This window comes from Dermacentor andersoni, chromosome 7 (genome assembly GCF_023375885.2).
Source record: "Dermacentor andersoni chromosome 7, qqDerAnde1_hic_scaffold, whole genome shotgun sequence".
NCBI classification, from domain to species: domain Eukaryota; kingdom Metazoa; phylum Arthropoda; class Arachnida; order Ixodida; family Ixodidae; genus Dermacentor; species Dermacentor andersoni.
The window spans coordinates 140,276,771-140,301,443 of record NC_092820.1 but is presented as its reverse complement, the minus strand read 5'-3'; the positions used below and the strand labels follow the sequence as shown (position 1 = coordinate 140,301,443).

At 43.5% G+C, this 24,673-nt stretch overlaps 1 long non-coding RNA gene across 2 annotated transcripts; it reads right to left on the bottom strand.

Moving 5' to 3' along the window:
• Positions 1 to 15,122: 15,122 nt before the first annotated feature.
• LOC126534900 (uncharacterized) lies at positions 15,123 to 23,946 on the bottom strand. 2 transcript variants are annotated; one of them, XR_011895561.1, is made up of 5 exons: positions 23,856 to 23,931; positions 21,494 to 21,706; positions 18,541 to 18,750; positions 16,003 to 16,182; positions 15,123 to 15,836 (listed from the first exon to the last, which is right to left on the bottom strand). It is a non-coding gene; the product is annotated as an uncharacterized lncRNA (long non-coding RNA). The 2 variants fall into 2 exon arrangements; XR_011895560.1 differs by lacking the exon at positions 21,494 to 21,706 and having other exon boundaries at positions 23,856 to 23,946.
• Positions 23,947 to 24,673: the final 727 nt, after the last annotated feature.

Genomic DNA, 24,673 nt, shown 5'->3' with positions numbered 1-24,673 from the left:
TGGAATGTCCCAGATATTTTTTTTTGTGACGCAAACTGTCAAGCATGCGATTCACTCATTCAGCATCATTCATTGCTTCTTGTAAGGAACATATACGTGCCATGTTAGTGAAACACTCCTGAATAAAGTGATGCAAAGGGTGTCACGGAAAAGGCGTTGACTGTAGATAACTACAATGTTTAGTGGTGCGCTCACCACACCCGTGGCAGCAGCCCTTATTCTCAAGTGACGCCAGCTCATATTCTGCACTACAGATAAAGCCTTACATTAAGTCACTCTTCTCGGCTAAAAGAAAAAAAATTATTTCCAAACATTACACAGCTTCAATGGAACGCCTGAGGCCTTATGGATTTAAAGCTTCCGCAATTTGCGCAATATTACGGTGCATGCGACTGACTGAATCTTAAGTTACCCTACGGGAACGCAATCGGAGGAAAATTCAAAACAGGTGATGCACTATGTGCTCCCTGGTATGAACCCTGCCCAAGGAAATAAAGTATTGTCAAAATCACCGAAATATATGAGTAAATTTTGCCTCTTACACTGTCCCTTGAAATTCAGGGACAGTGTTCACAAAAGGGCAGTTACGCTAGAATTTGCTCGTAATAAAAAATCTCAGCCTATATTGATGCTGGACATATTGTTAGCATTGGTGCCTGGCCCACGGCAAATAGCACTTGCAGACAGAATGATTTGTAAATACTGCTCACGATGAATAGGAAAGAAGCAAAATATTTATTAACGATTTGTTGGCGATTAGTGGTATCGAGAGGCATCCTATCAAAACAATTTGTACTCAGTACCCCGAGCCAGGTCATAGAGAGTAACGAGAGCAAAATCCTCGTTTGAGCTACTTGCTTTCATGATTAATGCAAAATAATAATTGACGCCGGTCCTTTCGCTGTGTTATTTGTGTTCGTCCCGTTTACGCTGTGAATTCATTTAAATGGTGAGAGCCTCATTTCTTTACTTAGGTAAAATCTTTTTATGTGATGTTTTCGCTGTTGCGAAATCTAATGAAATTGGTGGTACGCCGAAGCATAGAACGAAGCTTTCGAATAGAATGCTATGGACATCTCGCAAGAGGCACCGCACCACATTTCAATCAAGCCATTCGACGGCGCACCAGTTTCTTTCGTAATACAATAAAGAAGGTACGCACGTAGGCTAAAGCACCTAACTAAATAGCACTGTTGTAGACAAATCAGAATCGAAAGGAGCAAGGACATTCACATTAAAAAAATAGCGTGATCGTAACATCAGTCTGACACCTATTCAGGAGGAAAAAGGACTGATTGTTTTTGCTTGATGTCAATATTTTGTTCATGGTGTTTAAATACTGAATTACATAGTGAGTGGTGAATTCTCTCATAGCTGCGTCTTGGAAGGAAAGCAGTACGGATTGCAATACTTGCATACACGTATACAGTCTGCGACTATTTCAAGCGAAATATTACCTGAACCTATTTGCCTTGGAACTTATCAAAATGATACTGTTCAATGAGTCAGCGCAGCTTGGTTGGAAATAATATATTTATTTAAAAAAAGGTTTGATTTCCAACGTTTGCGTACATGCACTACACTGTGTTTTTTAGTGGCTAATATTAAATATTATTTAGACAGCGCAATGAAAGTCAAATGGGCGATGACCTTGAGAGAAATGCACACAATGCTTGATTAAGGGTCACGCCATCTGCTTCAGCGAAGATGCCACAACACTCTCAGTAGAAAATATAGGAATAGTTAAAGTAGTTAAATATTGATGCATTCAATATATAGACGTGGAACGAAACGATAGGGCGCAAAAACACTATGAACATCAATATCGACACTAAGACACAAATCTTTTATTATGCACAACCCCAAGTCACAAGAGTACAAATAAAGGAAGGTTTCTGCCTAAATTACCATAGAATTTAAATTTTTTTAATGTTTGTGCACAGCTGCACTTCAACTTTAGGCAAACAGTTCATACACACGGTTCTCACTTCAAAGCGATAGCAAATACGTGATGACGTGCGTTTTAGACTAATAAACTTCCCGCTTTGTTTATTCCTAGTCATCAGATAGGGGTGGCTATTTACAAGTTCGACAGTTATTCAATGTTACTATCGCGTACTGTTAGTCATACGCACTTTCGTTAATTGTTATCTAAGTTATGAAAACAGAGGCTTAGACTATTCTCCATTATACTGCTATTTTTTGTGTTTTGAAACACTCGCAGCTCGCATTCACATTGACTAGTACAGCTCCGCCTCTAAAGTTACTCCTATCTCGCTGTGGTATTGAATAGAGTGAAGTAGGTACTTCATCAGCATTTCGGTGCATGTCTTCGAGATGCGGAAAAGCGCACTGCATATGGATATACTGCGCATTCATGCATTTGGGCGACAACGTGCAGGTTCCGCGTAGGTGGCCCTAGATCGAGTTGACTGCTCTTAGAGAAAGAGGAGTGCCTCTGCCGTATGCACCATATAAATTGTTTCCACAGTGGCAACGTGTTTTGTCACTATATCCGTTCAATGCTAAGTGCATTTGCCGTCGACACCCATCGTGACGTGAAGTCGCGCCGAATTTGTACAAATCGGACAGCATAACTGACCTACAAGTCTAGGCAATGCATGAATAAAGACCTCCAGGAAGAGGGGCTGACCTGAACCGAAAACCGTTCTTTTGTCACCTTGCTACTGAATATTGCCGTCAAGCTGTGCTAATAATGCACACATAATAAACTGCATGCTCACGGTGGAAGAAATGATCTTATTTCGGCTTTGCTAATCCTAAAAGCTATACCAAAAGTTCTGTGCCCTCAGAAACAGTTATATTTCCATCAGTACTTGACTGACCGTGCATTAATCTGGAAACAGCGTTACGTGAAAAGTGTGAAGAGGTCATGTGCCTTTAATCAAGCCCTGTTGTTGCAATTAAGGAATCCTTCGCGTATAGTGGGAAGGAGAACGTATAAGGTTCCTCGTTGTGCTGTCGAAAGCGGTACACATATAGTGCACACACAACGACGTCTCTGTGTGCGTTTAGCTGATCATCGTAATAGGGATCACACTGGTTACACCGAGACATGTTGGAGTGCACTGGCGTGATTGGGGATGCGTACTACGACACGCACATTGCTAAGTGATCCACGATATTAGATTGTAGAAAATCGACGAAGACATTCGAAGCCCAAGATATTCTTGTGTTCAAAGACACGTACATTACCAATCGGTCCAGTCCATCACGCAGGGAAATGTTACATGTTACAGGCCCGTGGCAGCCAGTAGTCATTAAGAGAGTGAATATGGCAAAGGTTGGCATTGATCGTTTTCTCTGTGGTATATTAGTCTCTGATAAGGTTGTTATATTTTCTTCGTTCAGCGGAATAAACGCTCACTTTCAACACCCTAAAATGTGTCTATATTCGTGCTCCTTTTCTGACGCTCAACGCTACCGAAGACATCGCATTCTGGAGGCACGGCCAGAAGTCTCTGCTGGAAGCTCAATTCATGGTGTTGTCGAGGAACCTGGCGATGAGTTGCAGTGGGTATGAGTCACATTAGGCTAGTGTCATCTGACCGAAATATTCATACATCTCTGGAACTTGACTAAATTGGTGCGTATTCATACCTGAAATGAGAAACACCGCGAAATATCTGTTCATCTATGGTAGTTTTTTTCTCTCTTTTTCTCCATGTTTTTCACAAGCTTTCTCGTTTCAGCTGTTATCTTTTTTTCCCCTGGATTTGGCTTGTGAGGGCCTGCCTTTGCGAATAACTTTTGTATTTTTGTGCACTAGCGCTCTTGACGGCAATGCAAGTTTCCGCCCTCATTTTTTTTTCTGCCACACAATGCAGCAGCTTTGATGGAGGCAAAAAACAAGCCTTTGCAGGAACAGGTGCTGTTTTTACATAGCGCTGTGCTCAACACCTGTACACCAGGAAAAAGTAAGGAACCCAAAGGATTGTGGCAGCTGCTTAACATTCTTGATTGTTTCGGAACTTCTAGTGATGATCGGTCTGCACCTGAAGCACTTCTAGTTTGTAAGGTTTATACTATATATAATAATGACACTTAAAAATATAGCAAGTGAGTCGACTCCTGCGATACAATTACTAGCCTTAGGGCGTTCAGGAACGATGAAACGGAAACTGATTACGAAAGTTCGTAATAACAGGAAGATCCCTCGACATAGAGAGCAGTTTTATGGGCCAGCCACGTTTGAAGGCGGGAAAAACTTCCACCTTCCCAACAACTCAACATCGGTAGCTGCTGCTAGCTGACGTCTATCACAAGGGAGTGAAAGTGACAACAAAACGAAACGGCGAGCACTGCAAACAATATATATGTTTCAGTCACCGTGGTCATCGCCCTGCATCAGACAGCATTGACGAACAGGCCTGTCATCACATTGCGATAAGAAAAGCTGCGAGTGGGCGGGTGTTATTTTCCTCTGTCGAGGCTTCTCGTTACTGGAAAATGCTGCAAGTGCTGCTCGAGAATTTTGTTCGCCCTTGATTATATTGCGCTTAGTGTTACACTGACAATTTTAAGTGGAGGACAGGACGTGGACGTACGTAGCACAAACTACCAACTGTTTAATACTGTTAAAGAACGATTAGTATGGTCACATGTCGTCACCTTGTCATATGTTTTTATATCTCCTCCCCCCCCCCCCCCCCCGCGCCATATCTCCTTCTTTCATTCTTTAATAGTATTAACTGTTAACAGTATTGACTGTGTCGTTCTTTAACAGTATATATCTTTGCGCGTTCTTTAACGGTATCAAACAGTTGGTAGTTTACGCTACCTACGTCCACGTCCTGTCCTTCACTTAAAATGGTCACTGTAGCATTAAGCGCAATGTAATCATGAACGTCCGCTAACTAGCCCCCTTCATTGCTTTACTAAATTTTGTTCGCCATTCATTTTATTCACCACGGGAGGATAATGCTACTGGCGAAAGCAAAAATGTACCATCATTGCTGTCTTGTGAACTTCAGCTACATTTGACAGAGCGAGAAAAAATAGGAGGCAATGCAAGCGATACTAAAAATATACCGACTTTTAAATGCGTATTTTAGTTTAAAGAGCTTAATTATAGGCTATCACAAGAAAAAAAATCTTTTATGAACACATATTCGAGAAAAAAGTTTATCAGCAACTTGATACGCATTAAAGAATAGATTCTTACATGCTGCATGTCATGCCAAAAAATACAGGCTGCACGTCACCCTATATGGCTACATAGCTACACTTCAAGCGTATTGAGATATTGAACGAACCGGATAGCTTTGTTCACGCCCTAGTGTACTTGAAAAATCCTACGCTTATGAGGCAAAGAAAAATAATCTATATACATCTGGCGACATCACAATTCGTCATTGCAGCCCGTACTACGTGCAGTAGTGGACGCGTAAGAGAGGTGCTTCTGAACTCCGTTATTTTTTCCGATGTATTAACAGCAGAAAATGTCTGGTCTCTTCTTACCTCTGAAACTTTCAGCGAACGCACACTTGAGCTTCTAACCTGTGTGAGATAGCTAAACAAACCTCAACATTTAAAGAAAGAACGCGTGAATACTAAGCCCAATGCACAGTGAACATGGCCTCATCAGTTCATCTCGCCACATTGCGAATTCGCTAACAACCGGGCGTTGCCAGTTAACCGTGAGAAAGAGGAACAACCCTATTTGCATTGACATTTTCTAGACTCACGCAGACCGCAGATTTGCGGTTTTAAACTTCCTCTTTTCGTCAGAGTTTTTTTTTGCAATCATCACCATCTCTTGGACAAGGAGAAATGCCTCATCTATAGGATCAAGGGAACGTGGCGCTCAGATGCGAATGTTTTTTTTTTCTTGCTCCAAAAAGCAAAACCAATGGAAAGTTACAAAAGTGGTTCCTTTGGTCGCCGAATTCTTTATATTTCTGCTATTTGAAGAGAAGCAATCCCATTTGTTACTGAAATGCTTTATTTACGCGCCCTGGCACCACTGTAGGTGCCGAAAGCAAGATTGACAGTCGAAAGCTAATATTCACCACTAGGCAATCTCAATGATCGGCCTGTGTTGTGGTTACGTAGCTTTCTCTTTCGTACCTGAGAATGTTTTAGGGGTTGTTGAACAGCTTATTTGGACAAGCGTTAAACGGAAGCCGCCCAAAAACATTAGAAGAAAAGAAACCAAGACGTTTGGGCTCCCGAGCTGAGGTCGTTTACAACGAAAGTAAACGAAAGGGGGCAGATGATTATGTTGGCTTAGTTGGGATCTGTTTACGAAACGAGAAACACATTCACAAAGATAGAAGGTAAGTGCGACCTGATAAAATAAGTAATCTTGCTCTTTTTTATGGAGTTATTGAGGACTCGAGTGTGTAATTTCCTGTAATTAAGCTTCAGAGATCGCCTTTCCGTTGTGACGATACATCGTCAGTTCCCCACCCAACATACCTACATTTCAATATTAGTTATGGACGCGCTTGCGAAGTGAGCGTTTCGGGGAACGCCAATACTTACTAGTGCACCTCCTCATGCAGGCCACGCACGATGGAAAGCGGTTAGCGTTACTTCCACAGCGGCTCCATGGATACCGATGGCAGGTGTTCGTAATGGGATCGAAGTGCCAGTGGTGACCAAATATGCATGGCCGGGGCGTAGGCAATCGACTGCAGACGATTCGTTGCAAATGTCTCGCTGTACGTCAAAAATAAATGTAAGCCAGTTAAGATATTCATTGTACAAAAATTGGCGAATACAAAATGTAAAATAATTAAGCTGTACACTCGGTCCTTACTTTACTAATAACATGAAACACGGAGGATCACATACTGCAAAAAATCAAAGATTACTTAAAGGCCCAACGTTAACATATAAGGGAGAAGGAGCACTTCGACCCAACGCAATACTGGAATACAAATGATGCGAAGCTTGCTTAAGAGGAAGCTTTAGCTCGGGCCCAACTCCGACGCGGCCTATTCAAATACATGTAAAAACGCAAAAACGTTTTTCTGAGATAACCCCTGGACCGATTTTAATGAAATTTGTTGCTTTTGAGAGAGAAAGTTAAATTCTAGTGACTGTTGGAAGCGGAATTTCGATTTAGGGCTTGAATTTTCTTGAAGTGATTTACAAAAATTCAGAAGTTTGAAAAAAATAGAAGCACAAAGTTTACAAGCTAATAGCTCTGCATCAAGAACAGATATCGCGGTTCTGTAAACGGCATCCATTAGATCTTTCAAAGCGGACAAATTTTATATGTCATTTTACATCTTACGTGAATTTGTTACGTTGTTTACGAGGGTTCTGCAAAAGTTGTAATTACATATTTATAAATTTTTTGAGATTCATGTATAAGATGTCAAATTTGTCCGCTTTAGATGTGCTATTAGGTACAATTCACAGAATTGCGATATCACCTATTCTTGCTGAGTTACAGAGTTGTAAACTTGATAGTTTCGTTTTCTGAAAATTTGCGATTTTTGCCAATTTTTAATAAAAAATTGACGACCTAAATCGAAAATTCGAAACCAACAGTCACTAGATTTTAAGTTTTTCTTTTAAATGCAACAAACCCCGTCAAATTTGGTGCTGTGGTTGCCAAGAAAAACGAATTCTCCTTTTACATGTATTTAGATAGGAGCACCCGAGCTAAAGCTTCCTCTTAAGAGGAAGCTTTAGCTCGGGTGCTCCTATCTAAATACATGTAAAAGGAGAATTCGTTTTTCTCGGCAACCACAGCACCAAATTTGACGGGATTTGTTGCATTTAAAAGAAAAACTTAAAATCTAGTGACTGTTGGTTTCGAATTTTCGATTTAGGTCGTCAATTTTTTATTAAAAATTGGCAAAAATCGCAAATTTTCAGAAAACGAAACTATCAAGTTTACAACTCTGTAACTCAGCAAGAATAGGTGATATCGCAATTCTGTGAATTGTACCTAATAGCACATCTAAAGCGGACAAATTTGACATCTTATTCATGAATCTCAAGAAATTTATTAATATGTAATTACAACTTTTGCAGAACCCTCGTAAACAACGTAACAAACTCACGTAAGATGTAAAATGACATATGAAATTTGTCCGCTTTGAATGATCTAATGGATGCCGTTTACAAAACCGCGATATCTGTTCTTGATGCAGAGCTATTAGTTTGTAAACTTCGTGCTTCTATTTTTTTCGAACTTCTGAAATTTTGTAAATCTCTTTAACAAAATTCAAGCCCTAAATCAAAATTCCGCTTCCAACAGTCACTAGAATTTAACTTTCTCTCTCAAAAGCAACAAATTTCATTAAAATCGGTCCAGGGGTTATCTCAGAAAAACGTTTTTGCGTTTTTACATGTATTTGAATAGGCCGCGTCGGAGTTGGGCCCGAGCTAAAGCTTCCTCTTAAGTCATCGAGTTAGCAGAAGTAGCATATGACGTCACTTCTTGTTGTGAGCTCTCTGCCTCAGGACCGTTGCAGCTCTCTACAAGGACCGTAGCAGAGGCTAGAAAACTTCGCCTTGCAAGCTACGCCGCTTATGGATTATTGAGGATGACATGCGGGTGTTTAAACTTTCAGGGGGGATGACGAGCTGCAAATGTGCCAGCTAGCCTCACTATAGAACCGGAACCGGAACACAATATAGTACCGGAGCTCTAATAGAGCAATAATATCACGGCGAACCAAAGAAAACGTATTAGAGAGGCAGGTAAGTGAGTGAGGAGGAGTGAAGAAGTTTGAAATGTTAAGTCCTCATCCGCGGAATGATCCTGTTAAATTTTAATTTCATTTCATTTTCTTTGCTTAAAGACCCCATTGAAGGGGAATAACGTAAGGGGTGGGTACATAAATGGAAAATTGAAATATGCGTATCTGTTATCCAAATGAAGTGATTAGCGTGGGTACTCAAAGCCAAAAGATACTACTGTTAAACACTTCTCACTGCTACAGGCATTCGCAAGTAGTTTTAAACCGACCATACAACAGTATTTGAATAGGAAGTGTTTCTATCACGGTAGTACGAACGGCATACTAAAACAATTCCAATTCCTCTTAGACCAAACCCACAAACCGGTAAGTGTTTACGCATGGGCGAATAGTCAACAACTAATGGATTTGTATTAGCTGCCTGTATATTTGATGACCATAGAAATCTAACGAGTATTTTTTCAAAAGAATAATATTTTTTGAAGATTTTTTAATGCACCCTACACCATGTACACCCTTTGGGTCATAACTTCCCATACATCAATAATGGTCAGCTGTCTTGCTTGCGTTACGCTGCATTCGCGACTTTGCTGTCGAGAATGCTCGGTCGCGCTGATAACGCGCATGCCGTTCGTTACTTGGAAGTGCCGGGCTCGCAGCGTTAAAGGGACACTGAAGCAAAACAATGAGTCAGTTCAGACTGTTACAGCGTTGTTTGAGAGCTCTGCAGGTCGTCATTTCAAAATAATAGTTTCAAAATTAGATGAAAAAAGTGAAAGTCAAAGTATCAATATTTGAATTTCGCGCCGAAACCCATTTTCACAGCCAGACGCTCTCAGCGACTCTAGAGACACCATAACTCGCCATGCGTGCTAGCCGAGCATTGGACGTCAATAGCGCGACATCACAACGGCGGCGGCGGCGGCGCCGACAGCGGAAATGCGCCTCGAGCGTCGGTATTATTCCTGCTGCAATAAATAAAAAAGACTCTCAATGTATAGCGTAAATCAAGCGGAAATTAGGTTTGTATCGCAGCAAATGGGCTTGTTATATCGATGCTCTCGGCAAAACAGATACTTGCTTTGTTGTACTTACGTATGCACGCTACTTGGCATTCCTCTTCTGAAGCAAAATTGTTAGTATTTGGACCGCAGCCACTGTACGTGAATACTTTACAGGCTCCCTTCCTGAAGTCGTAGTACCATCTTGGTATGCTTGCTTCACAGAAACCAGCTTCGGGTGGTTTGTAGCACACGTACGATGTTGCTGCTGTGTAGGCTGAAAGTATACTCAGTGACATTGGTGTAATCTTAAGCGTTACAAAGTGCAGATATTGTACGGTAATTGTAAAGTAGAACCATTAGTTGACTGTGGTACAATATTTATCCATTGAAATATGCATCACCTATTAAAAGCTAAGTGTTAGACGAATTTGTGAATACAAAATATTACGAAGTAGCCTGGAATACTTCCAGAAAAACATCATTTTCACCAGAAATGGAACATAAAGCTAATGTGCCATTCTAAACGATGTCTTAAGAAATTCCCTTCTAACACCTCTTTCTATTTCTGATCATAGGAATGGAATACTGTATATGCAAGGAAACCACTGGTTTGCGGCTGCACTGAAATTGTGTGTAATTGTACACGAAATATTGTACGATTAGTGATCGACTGCTTGTTTTATGTCCATTCGTAACTGAACTAAAATAATCATAATTCTTGCAGAGTTGAAGGCGGGTCGCGCTGACACCACGATATTTTCGAGACATTGAAAACAAACAACCCTTTCCCTGTATTTTTACGCAATATTTTCTCTATGTATTTGCTGTAGCCCCCTTACACGGCACTAGAAATACATGCACATTTAGTTTCTTACCGAGTCTGCAAATCTCACTGAAGCGGGGACTACTCCATCATGCCTAGGAGTTTTATGTGTGCAGCTATTTTCTTTTTTTATATCGTTTTATGAGTGAATACTATTTTGGTACATATTATTTATTAGCTTATTTATGTACACCAGCGGCTAGGGTCATCGAACACAAATTTTGTATATCCGTGCATCGCCAAAATGATTCATCATTAGTATGTTTAGAATTTTAGTATCATTATTAAGTCGGTTTTATGCTGGCATTGTATCACGTGATGAAAAAAAAAACTGTAGTCGTGTAAATACTGTGAGATAGTAAATGCACTATGTTTCGTACAGGATGAGGAGGAAAAGACGGGAGCAAAGGGAAGGACGTGAACGAGACGTGCGTCCGGTTTGCCCTCCTACGCGGGAGTACGGCGATAAAGGATGAAAACAAAGACAGCAGAGTGAGGGAAAAAGGGGCCATCGCTACGAAAATGTGTGGTTGTCCATCAAATCACTGCCCACAATCGGTCACGAAATCGACTGGCCTCAATGATTGGCCAATATTTTACTGCTACTATTGAGACGTATTGTGTCGACGTATAACAGTGTTTTAGTCTGTAAAAAATGCTTACCTTCTGCAAGAACCAGGTAGAAACAGAAAACAAGGAAGTACTTGACAAGTCGGGTAATAGGCGCCAGTATCATTGCGCAGTCACGAGCAAGAACTGCTTAAGAACCAGATGTGACGTTCCATGTGTTGCTTTATATGTTGCCGGTGGAGAACAAGTATTGCGTATAAAGATCAGATTCCAGCCTTTCTTTTTTCTTTAGAAGAGAATATACCCTTTCTTTTTGACGATGACTGTATCGGTTCGCACGAAAGAAAGTAGCCATAGGCACGATTGTTTCATGGAGAAGAAGTACGGTGCAAATATTTTCTTGCACTGTGCACCTGTATGTTTTTGCACTGAACACTTGTATTGCTGGCTATACGTTTACATCTGCGCTATTGCAGCATTTCTTTCTTTTTATTAAAGAGGAACTTTTTTGGTGGCAATATAATTATTATTCGCTTTTACAGATATTTGTGTTCAAGCTTCTAGTGCTTTAACCTAGAGTTCACTTCCATATTCACACATTGAAAATATATTTCATTGTCAAGAAAGCACTAATAAAATGGGGGCTTGTTTTCTAAATCATAAATATTTTCTTAAGAAAGTAAGGACCGCTTCCGAAGCGTCAATTATTTAGGTTTGGTGAAGACGATATGACAAATTATTTTGTTCAAATACTTTAGTGAAATTTAAATGTGCTTCCCTTCATCGCCGTAAAGAGCATTATGTTAAAGAAATACAATTTTGTTTCCGTAAGCCCGTATATGTAATAAAAAACAGTCGTAACGCCATTTGCGCAAACGGATTGACTCTGCAGCATGTCAGTATTCTCCAATACTTCCGTGATGCAAATTGCAGCGGTTTCCTATGGTTGTTTCAGGACTTCTTTTCGCGAAGACTTCGTCGCGTGGAGATGGCAGGATTCATCTGGAGCACTATGTAAATCACAGGGAACCATTAGGAATGGTGATGAAGTCAGTGTATGTGTGTGAACGCCTGAACATTCTAAGGCACACGGCAATACTTGAAGATGACAGCCCTCAATTGCTCGAAATTTGCTCGTCTTAGGTCGGGAAGTTCTTTATTGAACGGTATTTGAGATTGGGGAAGCTGAATGAAAATTTCTAAAAACAAAGTCGTGTTGATAGAAATATTCTAGCCCACAAACCTATATGCACCTTTTGGTTGCAGAAGTTCAGTGGGCCTCGGTACTACCTACCTGTAAATTATTGCATTGCGATTAAGCTGGTGAGCTGCGTTGATGGTGTGCTGCCTTATCGTACTGCCTCTTACTTTTCTTCCGGTGTGGTCACTATGTTTGCTGTGTTTTCTTTTATTGCCTTTAAGCCCACCAAAGTGCCATTGAGAGGGAAAGCACTACATCTGTATTCTATTTAAGTCGGACGCTCCAAGTATGCATGTGGGTGCATTCGTAAAAGAAGTGTTTAAATATACGTTCAATAATTCTCAGTAACATACACAAACAGGTACGTCATACCCATTCACTGAGTTTTCTCGTCTGTACAATGCACATACCTGCGAGGTATTTCGAATGATACGCCGTATTGGGTCCTGCAAAGTACGCCACAGAGTCGGAGCTACGTTACACGAACGTCTGCACGATTCGTCGGTAGATTGAAATTAATACGATTCGTAGTATTATTCGAGTCGACCAAGAATCGCACCTTAACGACGCTGGTTTAACAATCTCCACACTGATACATTCGTGGGCGAAATAACCTGGAGCCGACAGTGTTGTGACTTCCACGGCTAACCGTGTTTTGTTCACAGCTATCAGGTCCACTACGGAGATAGGCGATTTGCTAGAATGCACAACTACGTTTCAGAGATCGGGGTAGACAACATTTTGAGAAACAAAGTTTGATGTCCGTCTCCTGCGCGAGTTAATATGAGATCCCAGTTTTTCGGAGGAAGAAAAATCATTTGGCGAAAAAATGACCTTTTTCGAACCCTATGTAGCGGCATGCCATGCCCCCATTTTACTTTTGTGCAGTATGTAGCCATTCGTAGCTAAATGTACACCGAAAAAGCAGCGCGGAATGTTTACAAGTGTAGGAAAATTGTCAACAATTGGGCAAAAACCACAGCAAACATTGTTTTTTGAAAGCCGAGTCGAACCTGCAACATTGCCTAGATTACCTTAAGCACATTGTTTCATCTTCACTCGTTCGGCGCGCTATTATGGCATAAGAGATATGTTTTTGGCCCGGAGACCAAGGTTTGCAACCTGCTGAGATGATCAGATCAGGCGGCTTCCAGGAGCGTCGCTTCTGCAGCAGTTATAGGTATGCATTGAGCCGTCGCGGCAAGGAATCTCAGCAGCAGCGCCCAACGTGATCCGGAGTGCCCCGAACCTCATTTAAAGCTCGCGCAGTCGGCAATGTTTTTTTTATCCCTCTGGCTTTCTATCGTTCGGAATCGCATTCGCCTATGGCGGTTATGTCAAAGCGAATCGTTTGCTTATTTGACCTGTTTTTTTGTTTGTTTTTTCGTCAGCGGTTACAGCTTGACTCACTGCGGATGCAAAGGCACGCTCTTTTGAGCAACAGATTTACGGGGCAGATTTGCCATCAAACGCCAAGCAGCCCTACGCGACGCACTTACTGTCGCGCTAAACCTTTACGGCGTCCGAAGGCTTTAGGCGCTGTGATCCATGACGGAGCTGGGTCGCATTTCTCTGCTGGCAGAGCACAGCGTACATTAGACAAAACATTCACTGGGTGTGGAAACTGCACGATCTTACTGTGAATGGCCGGAGGAGTGTCTCCCTGGAGCAACCAAGCGGACAGGACAGCGCAGACGTGCAGCCGTTGTCTTCACACCGTCGTGCCACTATCGTCATTCCGTTATCGTGATGCGGTTTTTAGTCACGCTGCTGTCGTCAACTGCGTTGTCGTACGCTGCCGCCATCGTCATCACGTGGCTATGCCGTTCACCAAAGTATGATAATTTGTGCCGCTATCACTGAACACTGCTCTCGATGCCGAAAGTGTACTCCGAAGGTGTTGCCAGTGCGTTCATTGGAGTTCTACTCTGTTCAAACTAATTTGTCACTTTTACAATTATTTTTTACTCTTTGCGCAGCAACATTGTATGCAGCGTCACCTGTATAGCCTTCGCAAGGTTACTCATTCCCATGCGGTCAACGCCGTCCCTGATACATAAATTATAATACCATTCATGTCCTCCGCTTTGAGAGGTCTTAAATAAGTCTAAGATACTGCTCTAGTTCTACAAAGGAATATTTGTGCGAAATATATAGGAGTTATGAGAAATATCGGTTCATTTATAAACAGAACACTCATACACGAGCTATTTATAAGCGCAGATAGTAGATAAATGTACATCTACGTGTTTGGGTAGATACATTACGCTGCCAAGAGAAATAAATCTCATTTCTCCACCCTGGTAAATAGCATGTGCGGGAAAGAAACGTCATTTGATTTCGCGGACTTATAAATTAGTAAGCATGACGTGAATGCTGCAACAGAAAATCAGTGAAAATGAAAATTACCTAGGCTTGAATAAAAAGCCATGTATACTAAGTGCACCTTAGGTTGCGACTCGCAACCAATTTTCCTAATGAAATACCCTACTAGTGCTCGCTTTTTGTCTCACCATGCGATGTGCCTTCGTGTAAATAGCACCTCTTCTGTACATAATGCCTTTTATGCTTTCCACAATAATCCAATCGTTGCTCTTATTTAGTGCCTGGTGCCTTTAATGTTGTCTATCACATTATTGCTTCGGGGTGCACGAAGTTCAACATGACCAAGATATGCGGCTGTCATGTTAGCCGCGTGGAGTTACATACTTAGTATTTAGTTTTCATTATCAGCCGCTCGATTTTACTCCGAGCAAGTTTCAATATTGAGATGGTTAGATGTGGCACGACTAAGTAGGGAGAAATATTCGCGCAGTGACTGGTTGATGCAATCTACAGTCTAGCACAAACAAAAAATACCTTTATTGCAAAATACATTTTTCACTCTCTACTGCTTAGATATACTTCAATGAAACGTTCATAGTCGTATATTGCAGTGAAATTACCGTTGTATTTTCTAGAACACCTTGAACAGATAATCTTGTTTTTCTTGAGAAACATTTTTGATTATTCTGATACCCTATTTCAATAGAGATCGTGCCTGTAAAATCAAGCTCTTTACATTTATATAAATTGTAATGGAAGACACAGAGGACATTCTTTTTAATTAAGAAAAGCATACATGCTTGTATTATAGTCTTTAGAGCGTCCTTGGTCAGGGGGCAAGCTTGGTTGTCTATTGTTATTTCTGGTTTCCTTTGGGTTTTGACCCCCCGGAAACAAGTGGCTGTTCTCTGAGCGCCCGTGAGGAGGGTACCAAGTTGGTTGCGGATTAGGAATTGAGGTTCCCTGTGAGCTTTGCCAACCCGGCGACCAGTTGTTTCCGGAGTGGCTTTGATGAGGAGGCCAAATTGGTTGCGTCGATGGCATTCGGGTTGCCTGTGAGTTTTGCCGACCTGGCAGCCAGCTAGTGAACTGTGAGTGTCCTTGTTGTGTGGGCCAAATTGGTTGCGTATTCAGTATTGGCGCTTTCTGTGGGGTTTGCTGACCCGGCAACCACACAGTGTTCTGGCCTTGCATTGAGCTTCTTGGGCAGATGGTCTCCGGTTTGGTACCTGAGGTAAATAAAAGATTAAACGTTAGCTGTACTTACCAGAAAAATTATTGTTTCCCGTTATCGTATATGTTATAGGATTCACTAAGAAAAGCAACAGAACAATGTTTAATCAGAGCTACATCCATGGGTCGAGCAACAAGGAAAGAAAAAACCTTTGCACTTACTGCTGCATCTGTACAAGCATTTTGCGCAAGTCGAAAATCCGTTTGCGTTGTCGGCACAAAGCTTGCCTTGCAACATTTTGCAAGAGTTTGTCGTGGGATCAAAGTACCAGTGGCGCGAGCTGCCCCAGCATTGCCTAGGTTTAGGCGGGAGGCTGCAGACGGCCTTAGGTTGCCGTTTTTCTGGAACGTTGGAACAGAAACGGTGATTACGGTCGAAAAATGTTCACTTACATCAAAGTAGACACTGGCCGAAGCTGATCTAAAAAGCAGTTTTTTTGGCAACGCGCATTATTACATTACTGTTAAAACGTGCCATAGTAGACGTCTGGCCGTCGGAAATTTTATGAATAAAATGAGCAGTTTCACTTGAAGGTCAATTATTGAAAGTGATAGCAACAATTAGAGTCACAATCGGCCGCTTCACACCACGTTGTAAAAATACACAGAGGCGGGATGGTGTGGCGCGACACAAGATACAACTACTGCACAGCAACAAAGAACAGCGCCTTCGTAGATACAACGCCTGTCACAAGGTTGGCGTGTTTACTAAAACCAGCAGCTGCTACACAGGGCCGCTATTTTGTAGCGATGCCTTATGCCTTATTCTATGCCATTCTTATCATCCACCACACACGGCCGTCCGATCCCGTTGATAATGTGAGCAGACCGTCGCTCTGACCACTGGCCAAGCGCGAAAAGCGTGAAAAAGCATAGAATCAGAAAAGGCATCGCTACAAAATACCGGCCCAGATGTCGCACCTCGACGATGTTCTAGATGAAGTCGACCGCAAAGGGACGGTGTTTCTTCAGGCCTAGACGGAAAAAAAAATATACTGGCCGAACCGAGTGTCACGATGAATATTGACGACGGTAACGCGAATATAGTCGAAGCAATGTTGCGGCACACCATATTGCCGACGCGTAAGCGTGTATGCAGCTGGCCTCCTCTCTCGCGCTTCCTGCTGTGCACGTTGCGCCATCTGGAAGTGGCGCCGCGGATCACAGGTTTGATTCCACCAATCAACGAAGAACGTTTAGAGGATCTCTTTTCTTTTTGTCGTTAAGGAGGTGCACAAATATAACGGTAAGCACCCAGTTGCCCAAGATGGCATCGAAGAGATCCATTCAAGAGCGGCACCCAGCCAGTGCCACATAAATAACTCAAGTGGGCGTAACAGAGGTTCATTGAAGAGCGGTCGACGCAAACGCATCGCTACATACCGAGCGACCAAAGTTGGCCCGGCTGTCGGTTTCGAAACCTGTTGTCTCAGCACGGCAGCCCGATGCGCCACCCTTTAAAATACGTACCACCCAGCAATCCCCGTTGGCGTGACCATAATTGAAGAGAGGCAGCAAGTGTGACCCCGGAAAGTGTGTGAAATATCCTAAGAATGCTAGTCAGATTAAAATTAGATAGATTTAGTGTGATGGTTACTTCCAGTTCTTTAAATGCGATTTGCATCACTTAGGGACTTTTGCCAGTGTGTGGCATGTTTGGCCCTGTGTCTTCCCGTATCTAACCTCGTTCAATTCAGCTTTGGTGCGTGTGTAGCTCGCAGTCTAATAGGCAGTGTTGGGCAGCTGTTCTGAGGAAACCTGGTTTAATGTAACCATCCGACCAACTTGTGGTCACTGGTTACGAGACAGATTGATATGTACCGCTCTTAAGGGAATGTTTTTCAAGACAACTTGGATTACTGGCTAGGGGCAACACTTCAATAAGCCATTCTCACTACAGTGACTGCTACTGGGGCAAATCGGGTATGTGCCGGCGGGAATATGCCGTTCTTCAATGAACTTCTTCCATGCCAAGTTGTGCACCTTGGCATGTGCTACGGGTCCCGTGCTGCTCTCCAATGACAAAAAATATTGAAAATGTATGTGGTGCGAGACCGAGTCGTACCCATGTCGTATCTTTTCGGACAATCTTGTCTCAATATGTAATCACAGACTCATCACGGGGTGCAGACTCCGTGCTGGAGCCATTAGAGTCGCTTGCAGAACAGTTTTGTTTTTCTTCGGAATCAATAAATCTCGATTTTATTATCTCAGAGTCTGAGTCGATTCGTGAAGCGAGTGGAACCGGAGCTTAAAGCGCGCTTGCTTCGCTTCGAGGGTCCCGGTGCAGCAAGTCGACATTGCCACAATCAGGAAACAACGTTCGCAAGAACAAACGGATATTTGATTAACAATGTTCAAAGGAATTAACATCTTGCAAAAAGCGTAAAGCAAACGTTAACGCCACGTCAGCAGTTATCGAACGCCTCGGCGTGGGCCAAGTCTCGCGCACACCTGCTTTCTGCGCTTGCCCGCCATAGTCTGCCTCCCCAGTGATCGAATTCGGCGTCGGTGTATGAAGCCATCGCCGCGACTGCGCCATGATGCGCATACCATCATGCACCATCATGACGTGGCGGCGGTTGACGATTCGTTCTCCCGATTATTCAGCCCGATCACAGCAATCCCGACAAACTATAAGCAGAAAAAAAAAAAAACGTATAGAACGTTGAAGGAGTTGGTAACATAATTTCTACTCACGCAGGCAGTATTCCAGGCACTGCATTTCCGACAGAAAGTTGTTGAGGCCGCCACCACAAGTGCCGTAGTTGAACATCTTGCACCAGCCTACTGTCGGGTCGAAATACCAACCTCGATTTGTCCTTTCACAACGGCCAAGATACGGCGGCTTGGAGCAACTGACTGGAGTCTTTTTCTTTCCAAAAGAAAAAAATCCGGCCGACGTCATATCTGCGTTCGCACGGAATAAAATGCACGTATTTAGTTACCGCCAAATAGCAGAGCATGAAGCTCTGCGTGCCAAATTTGCATCGGACGAAATTCGCACAGGTGAAAGAAAAAACGAATTCCTCAACTCTACTGCCTCTAAAGAATACCAGAAGTAGAATCTACCTACCTGGTTAACCGGTTACACTTCTGGTATAGTTCTTACACCAGAAAAGCTATCGTTTCTACAGTCTAGATATAATTATGAAATTAATTGCGCAATTAAAAATGTGGCAGGATACACAACGCATATCGAAATATGCGACTACTTAAATTCAGCTCTCGATTATGAAAAATATATTACAATATTTATACAATGCAAGAAAAATCTAACTCAGAGTGTTCTTGGCCGCCACCTCCCAATAAGGCAGATGCTTCACAACATGATAATTTTAAAATAATAACTAAGAAAGCACATACCTAGAGTATTCTACGGATGTGCTTTGCGCATATCGGCTAAATACCTTCGAGATGGGACACAATCAAAGAGTACAACAACAAAAGGTCGAAAACAAAAACGTCGACATGCATGGAGCACGTAATTATTTTCAGTTTTTGGCATACGCATCAGGTATTTTTTTAACGTGCACGAGAACACCCAGCTAAACCTAATATGATTTCGAAAACACTAGAGCTCTTTAGCTCCCATACATATAGCGCCGCACTTGGCCAGATGCTCGATCAAGTTTCAAGGCCATTCAGGCATTACTGAACTTTTTAAAAACTACGGGCTTGGATTGCAGACTTTGAGCATGCCAAATTGCTTGCGATATGTTCTACATCTTCCTTCTATCGTCATCGTCACCCATCATGCACCTCTTCTCTCTTTCTTTCCCTCTTCCCCTTCCCCCAATGCCGAGTAGCTGGCTAAAGGAATATACCTCAGGCCGACCTCTCAGCATTTCGTATCATTAAACTTCTCTCTCTCTCTCTTACATGAAGGTAATATTCCGGTACTCATGTCTGTAATCTTCTGCTGTTCGGCGAACAACTTTCCTTTGCCAACCACGCTGTTAAAGCTATACAATGCAGAAGTTCACAGGAACACGGACGCTTGATGTGATTGGTGTTGTCCAACGATGAATGGTTACACTGACATCCCTGCGTTGAACTACTGCTAACCTGTCTGCAATGTTCCTCAGAACTTTCGCGCTTCAATGTGTCTGTTTTTATTCTGCGTTTTTTTCCCATGTCATACTTGGCAATGTGGCATTAGCACATCTGTTAAAATCATGGAGTTTTCCGTGCCAAAACCACGATTTGATAGCGAGGCACGCCGTAGTGGGGTGGGGGGGACTCCGGAATAATTGGCACCATCTAGGGTTGTTGAACCTAAATCTCAGTACGCGGGTGTTTTGTCATTTCACCCCCATCCAAATGCGGCCAGGACTCGATCCCACGACCACGGGCTTAGCAGGTCCACACCATAGCGACCAAGCAACCACGGTGCGTGGCACATCTGTAGCGCTGTTACTTTTTGCGTGTCTCGCCTTTCGTTTCAGTTTTTTTTTTCGCTTACAATAAAACATGACATGAAGGCTGATTTTTTTTTCAGCGTATATAGCAGCTTTATGACTCGTTTAGCACCCATACTGCAGATTTACATTGCAAAAAGAGTGAATTCTTGAATTTATGTGGGAGGATGTACTATAGTATAAGCTTGCCGATTTCATTCTTGCGTTTTCAGCATAACTGGCGCATGCGCACGCGCTCTCGCACACCCGTCCTACGCAATGCGAGGCATCTTGCGATCATCTCAAAGATATAGTTGGCCTTGCAATATGAATACATACGTGCGAACAGGGGCTAGCGGTTAGAGCAACCGAGTGTTGGGCTGGAGGAGCAAGGCTCGATCCTACCATCCGGCATGTAATCATATCGTTTTCTAAATATGAGCTATTCGACAAGAGAGCAGCGCCCCAACCCCCAACTGCATGCAGCAGCAATGGTCGCGACAACCCGGAGGGGGGGAGGGGTTGTTGCAGAGAAAGCTTCGCTTTTAAACCCCAAACACAAAATTCTCTGTGGTCACGAAAACCCGGAGGGGGAGAGGGCTGCAAAGAAAGCTTTGCTTTAATAACCCGAAATACATAACTCTCCGCAGTGCAATAAAAGACGCTTATACACGATACTTTGCCGCGACGTGCGATATGTCAAGGCCACAGCGCCTGAGCCGAAATGCACTAGATATTCCGCGAGATTAACGTTGCACCGTATACCTTCGTCGCACAGCATGTTTCGGCGGCACAAGGAAATTGGTGATGTAATCGAGATTAAGCCTATTCGCGCGTTCTGCGGCATCACAAACGTCGAACACTGAGGTGCCGTCTGATAAGTAGAAGTTAAAACGGAACAACTGTTGGACGGGGCTTTTCTCAGGACTAACGGCGTAAAAAAAAAAGGACAGGTGGTACGAACAACAACGAGAAAGCATTATCTAATACTTTGTAGACAGAACGAGAGGAGGCTAAGCATTCCCTCATGTGAAAATTTCTTGCTGCCACGAAGAATTTGGTCCGTCTCGGGTGTCCTGGACGCAGCTATTTGCAGCTGCCCACGTCCAAGTGTACAAGCCCACCGCAAAGGACGAGTGTATGTGCGCCGCGGCTTTCTTGGTATCACGGCAGTGCAGAGAACATATAACAGTGGCGGTAACGCGTATCACACACATAAATACGTCTGTAGTGTGGGAAGTAAAAGAACGTACCGTGCACATACGTTAAGGAGACAAGGAGGACGAGTAGGCTGCTTGACGGCTTCATTGTTCGGCATTTTCATGGAACGAGTTGGAGGGAGCCTTCCCCTAGACAAGGTCGTGTGACCTTGCACCCGGTGCGTCGTCAGCATTGTTTCACAAGAACTCTCTCAAACCGCAAACGGACAAGTCCTTCCATTTTTAAAACATGGTTTTAGCGTGCGTCTGCAATGAAAGCCAGTGTATCAAAGTGATGCTTGTCGGACAAAGCACACTTCGCTGTTGTCACTCTAGACACGTGTCAAAGCAACTGGTTCATTTTGTGCGAAACATTCCAGATATAAATCTACATGGTCGCTGCTTAAATTTGGATAAATCTGGATTGTTGGAAACATTGCACGAAAGGCCTCGGTAAAGGTTTCGTTAAAAAAATTGTTCTCGTTCTGCATCGAGATGACGTTTTCGTGGTAGGGGTGGAAACGTAACTGGAAACTATCAATGGAAAGAATTTTTTTCGCGCATTTGTAGCCTGGAATCCTGAAAAACAGGTCTCACTGTAATGTGTTGTGTGTATTTTAATGCGACTGTACTGAAGAAGAAAGGTGGCATATTGAGCATTAATAATACAGATACTGACTTTTCAATCATTGTCTGCCCAATAAATGTCTACTTTTGTATGTACAAAACGTTAGGTACAATGTTTTTCGTGACATATTGCTTTCGACACGATGGCGATTCAGGTTCTCGATGATGGGTGATTTCATAGCCGCTTCACCATGCATCCGTTCACGTGAAGGTAATCAACGTTTGACTATATCTTTAATGTTGATGTCACCTGCGCGATGTGCTTTATGTATATAAACATTACCAACCATTCTCCTATCGCAAATTGGGGGTAAAGGAAGCTTGTGCTGCGTGCACCTAACCTTCGTAAGGGTTAAGTAAACCACAAGTAGCGGGGCCGGATTGCTTCGGCCTCCCGCTCCCTGAGCTCGAGATCTTCTTATCGTCGCTATCGGATGCCTAGGCTCGGGCGGCTTCTAACGGCTGGATAAGTGCGCCGACGGCGAGCCTTTTCACGGGCGACTCCTCCCCGCCGCTAGTCGAAGGCAGCCGAATTCTCGGGGAAACGAACAATGTGTGGACGTCTCATCTGTTACCCAAGACTGAACTGGACGGAAACGAAACCGGCGCAGCTCGCCAAACCGCTTCCCGCCCCTTCATTCCCCGGCGAAAGCGGAACGGCTCTGACTGGTTGCGCCCGTGGTTGCGGCGCCCCAATTATAAAAAAACGATACAAATGAAGAAATGCTCAAACCTTATCTTAACAACTGCAGCGTTATTCTGTTGCCAAGCCGAACCGTTCCATATCTTTTTATAAACTGCACGCACTCTGAAAGAAAAATGTTCGGAAGGTTTCAAAGCGGAATTTATTTAGCAGCCCGTGCTTATCGCTGAAGTCAGGCAACTTTAGCATGATACGGCGAAAACGCCCAGTGCGCGTCCTCCCTAACCTATAGAAAAGTCCGGTACGCGGATACTCAACGGAAAGTTTGTTAGACAACTCGATATTGGGATACACTGTGTCGTAATTCTCGTGTTTGTCTTCAAATATTCCACGTAGAATGATGTTATTTCTTCGTGCACGGTTTTCGCAGGGCTTCATATTTAGCACTTAGTGCATCCACAGTGCGGTTTTTTTTTTAAATTATGGTGTTTTACGTGCCAAAACCACTTTCTGGTTATGAGGCAGGACGTAGTGGAAGACTCCGGAAATTTCGACCACCTGGGCTTTTTAACGTGCACCCAAATCTAAGTACACGGGTGTTTTCGCATTTAGCCCCCATCGAAATGCGGCCACCATGGCCGGGATTCGATCCCGCGACCTCGTTCTCAGCAGCCCCACACCACAGCGGGTGACAGTGCTGTTTAAACAGGCCCAGTCAGAACGAAGCTGGTCCCCGGCTCGCTCAGTTGGCACCTCTGAACATGAGTTCGCGAGCAAAGCCACACCCAATTACAAGGCGTCGAAATCAGTTTTGACAGTGCTTGATATTTCAGATATGCCTTGTGGCATACTCTTCTGACGGCAACTAAATCTGAGAGAACTTGTACAAGAGAAGGGTTATCACAACTTGAAGTTGCCGCTGCAGCCAACGTCTCGAGAGCGTTAAGAGAGCATTCTGAGGACACTGTTTTCCGGGGGCCGCGATTAAGCTTCACTGTCACCGCTCAAGAGGAAACTACTAAGGCAAGTGATAAAATAGGAGTAATTGCCGATAATACTACCGCGCAAACAACCGCGGGCGCAACACAGCAGCGGCAGGAATCAATCATCGCATCGGATCAACTATGAATTGTCGACGTAACATACCAGTGCAAGCAAGAAGAGGCATTTAGGTAACATGCTGAAGCTGCTGCATCATTGCCCACTGCCGGGTCGCTCGAACGATGGAGTCTTCATACTGCGGATGCTTGACGTCACCAATTGGACGACGTGATTTATCGGGGGAGACGGAGGGGGGGGGGGGGGGCGCAACGTTAGGAGCATCAACGAGGGTGTGCACAAGCACCGGAATAGGAGCTACGTGCGCCGAGGACCCACGACGATCTCGCGCTTGGGCGATAGGGCTGTACCACAACACACTGTCGGTGATTGCCACGTGCCTGTCCGGTGCAATATGTGCCACGGTCAAGACAGGAACGGCGATGTGAGCGAACAAATCCAGGATTTGTGCAAGAAAGGAGTTTAGGCAATATGCTGAAGCTGGTGTTACTGCATCGCCCACTTAAACTATGACTGCGGGTTGCGTAGCCCGGTCCATCTCTGAGCGCATGCTCAGAAGCCACTACATTTTTTTCCTTTTATGCGGTAGGCGGCGTCAAGGACCCAGAAGTGAGCCGCTCCCACGGTCCAGACAGCTGTGGACAGGAGCGGTACGCACGAAGACCGCGATCGATGAAAGAAATATCAGAACCTTTATTTCAGGCGATGTTGCGCCGAATAAAGAAAATAAAGGCAGGTGCTCGGTGGGAAGTATGCTTACTACGGTCTGCGGTCAGTATCAGATAGAATGCCATCAAGTACATGCGGCTAGCTTTCAAAGCAGGGCATGTGGTCTGCTACCTTATGTACCAAGGACCGTGAAACGTGATAAAACGAGTAAGTCACTCTGTACCGTAGGTGCCATC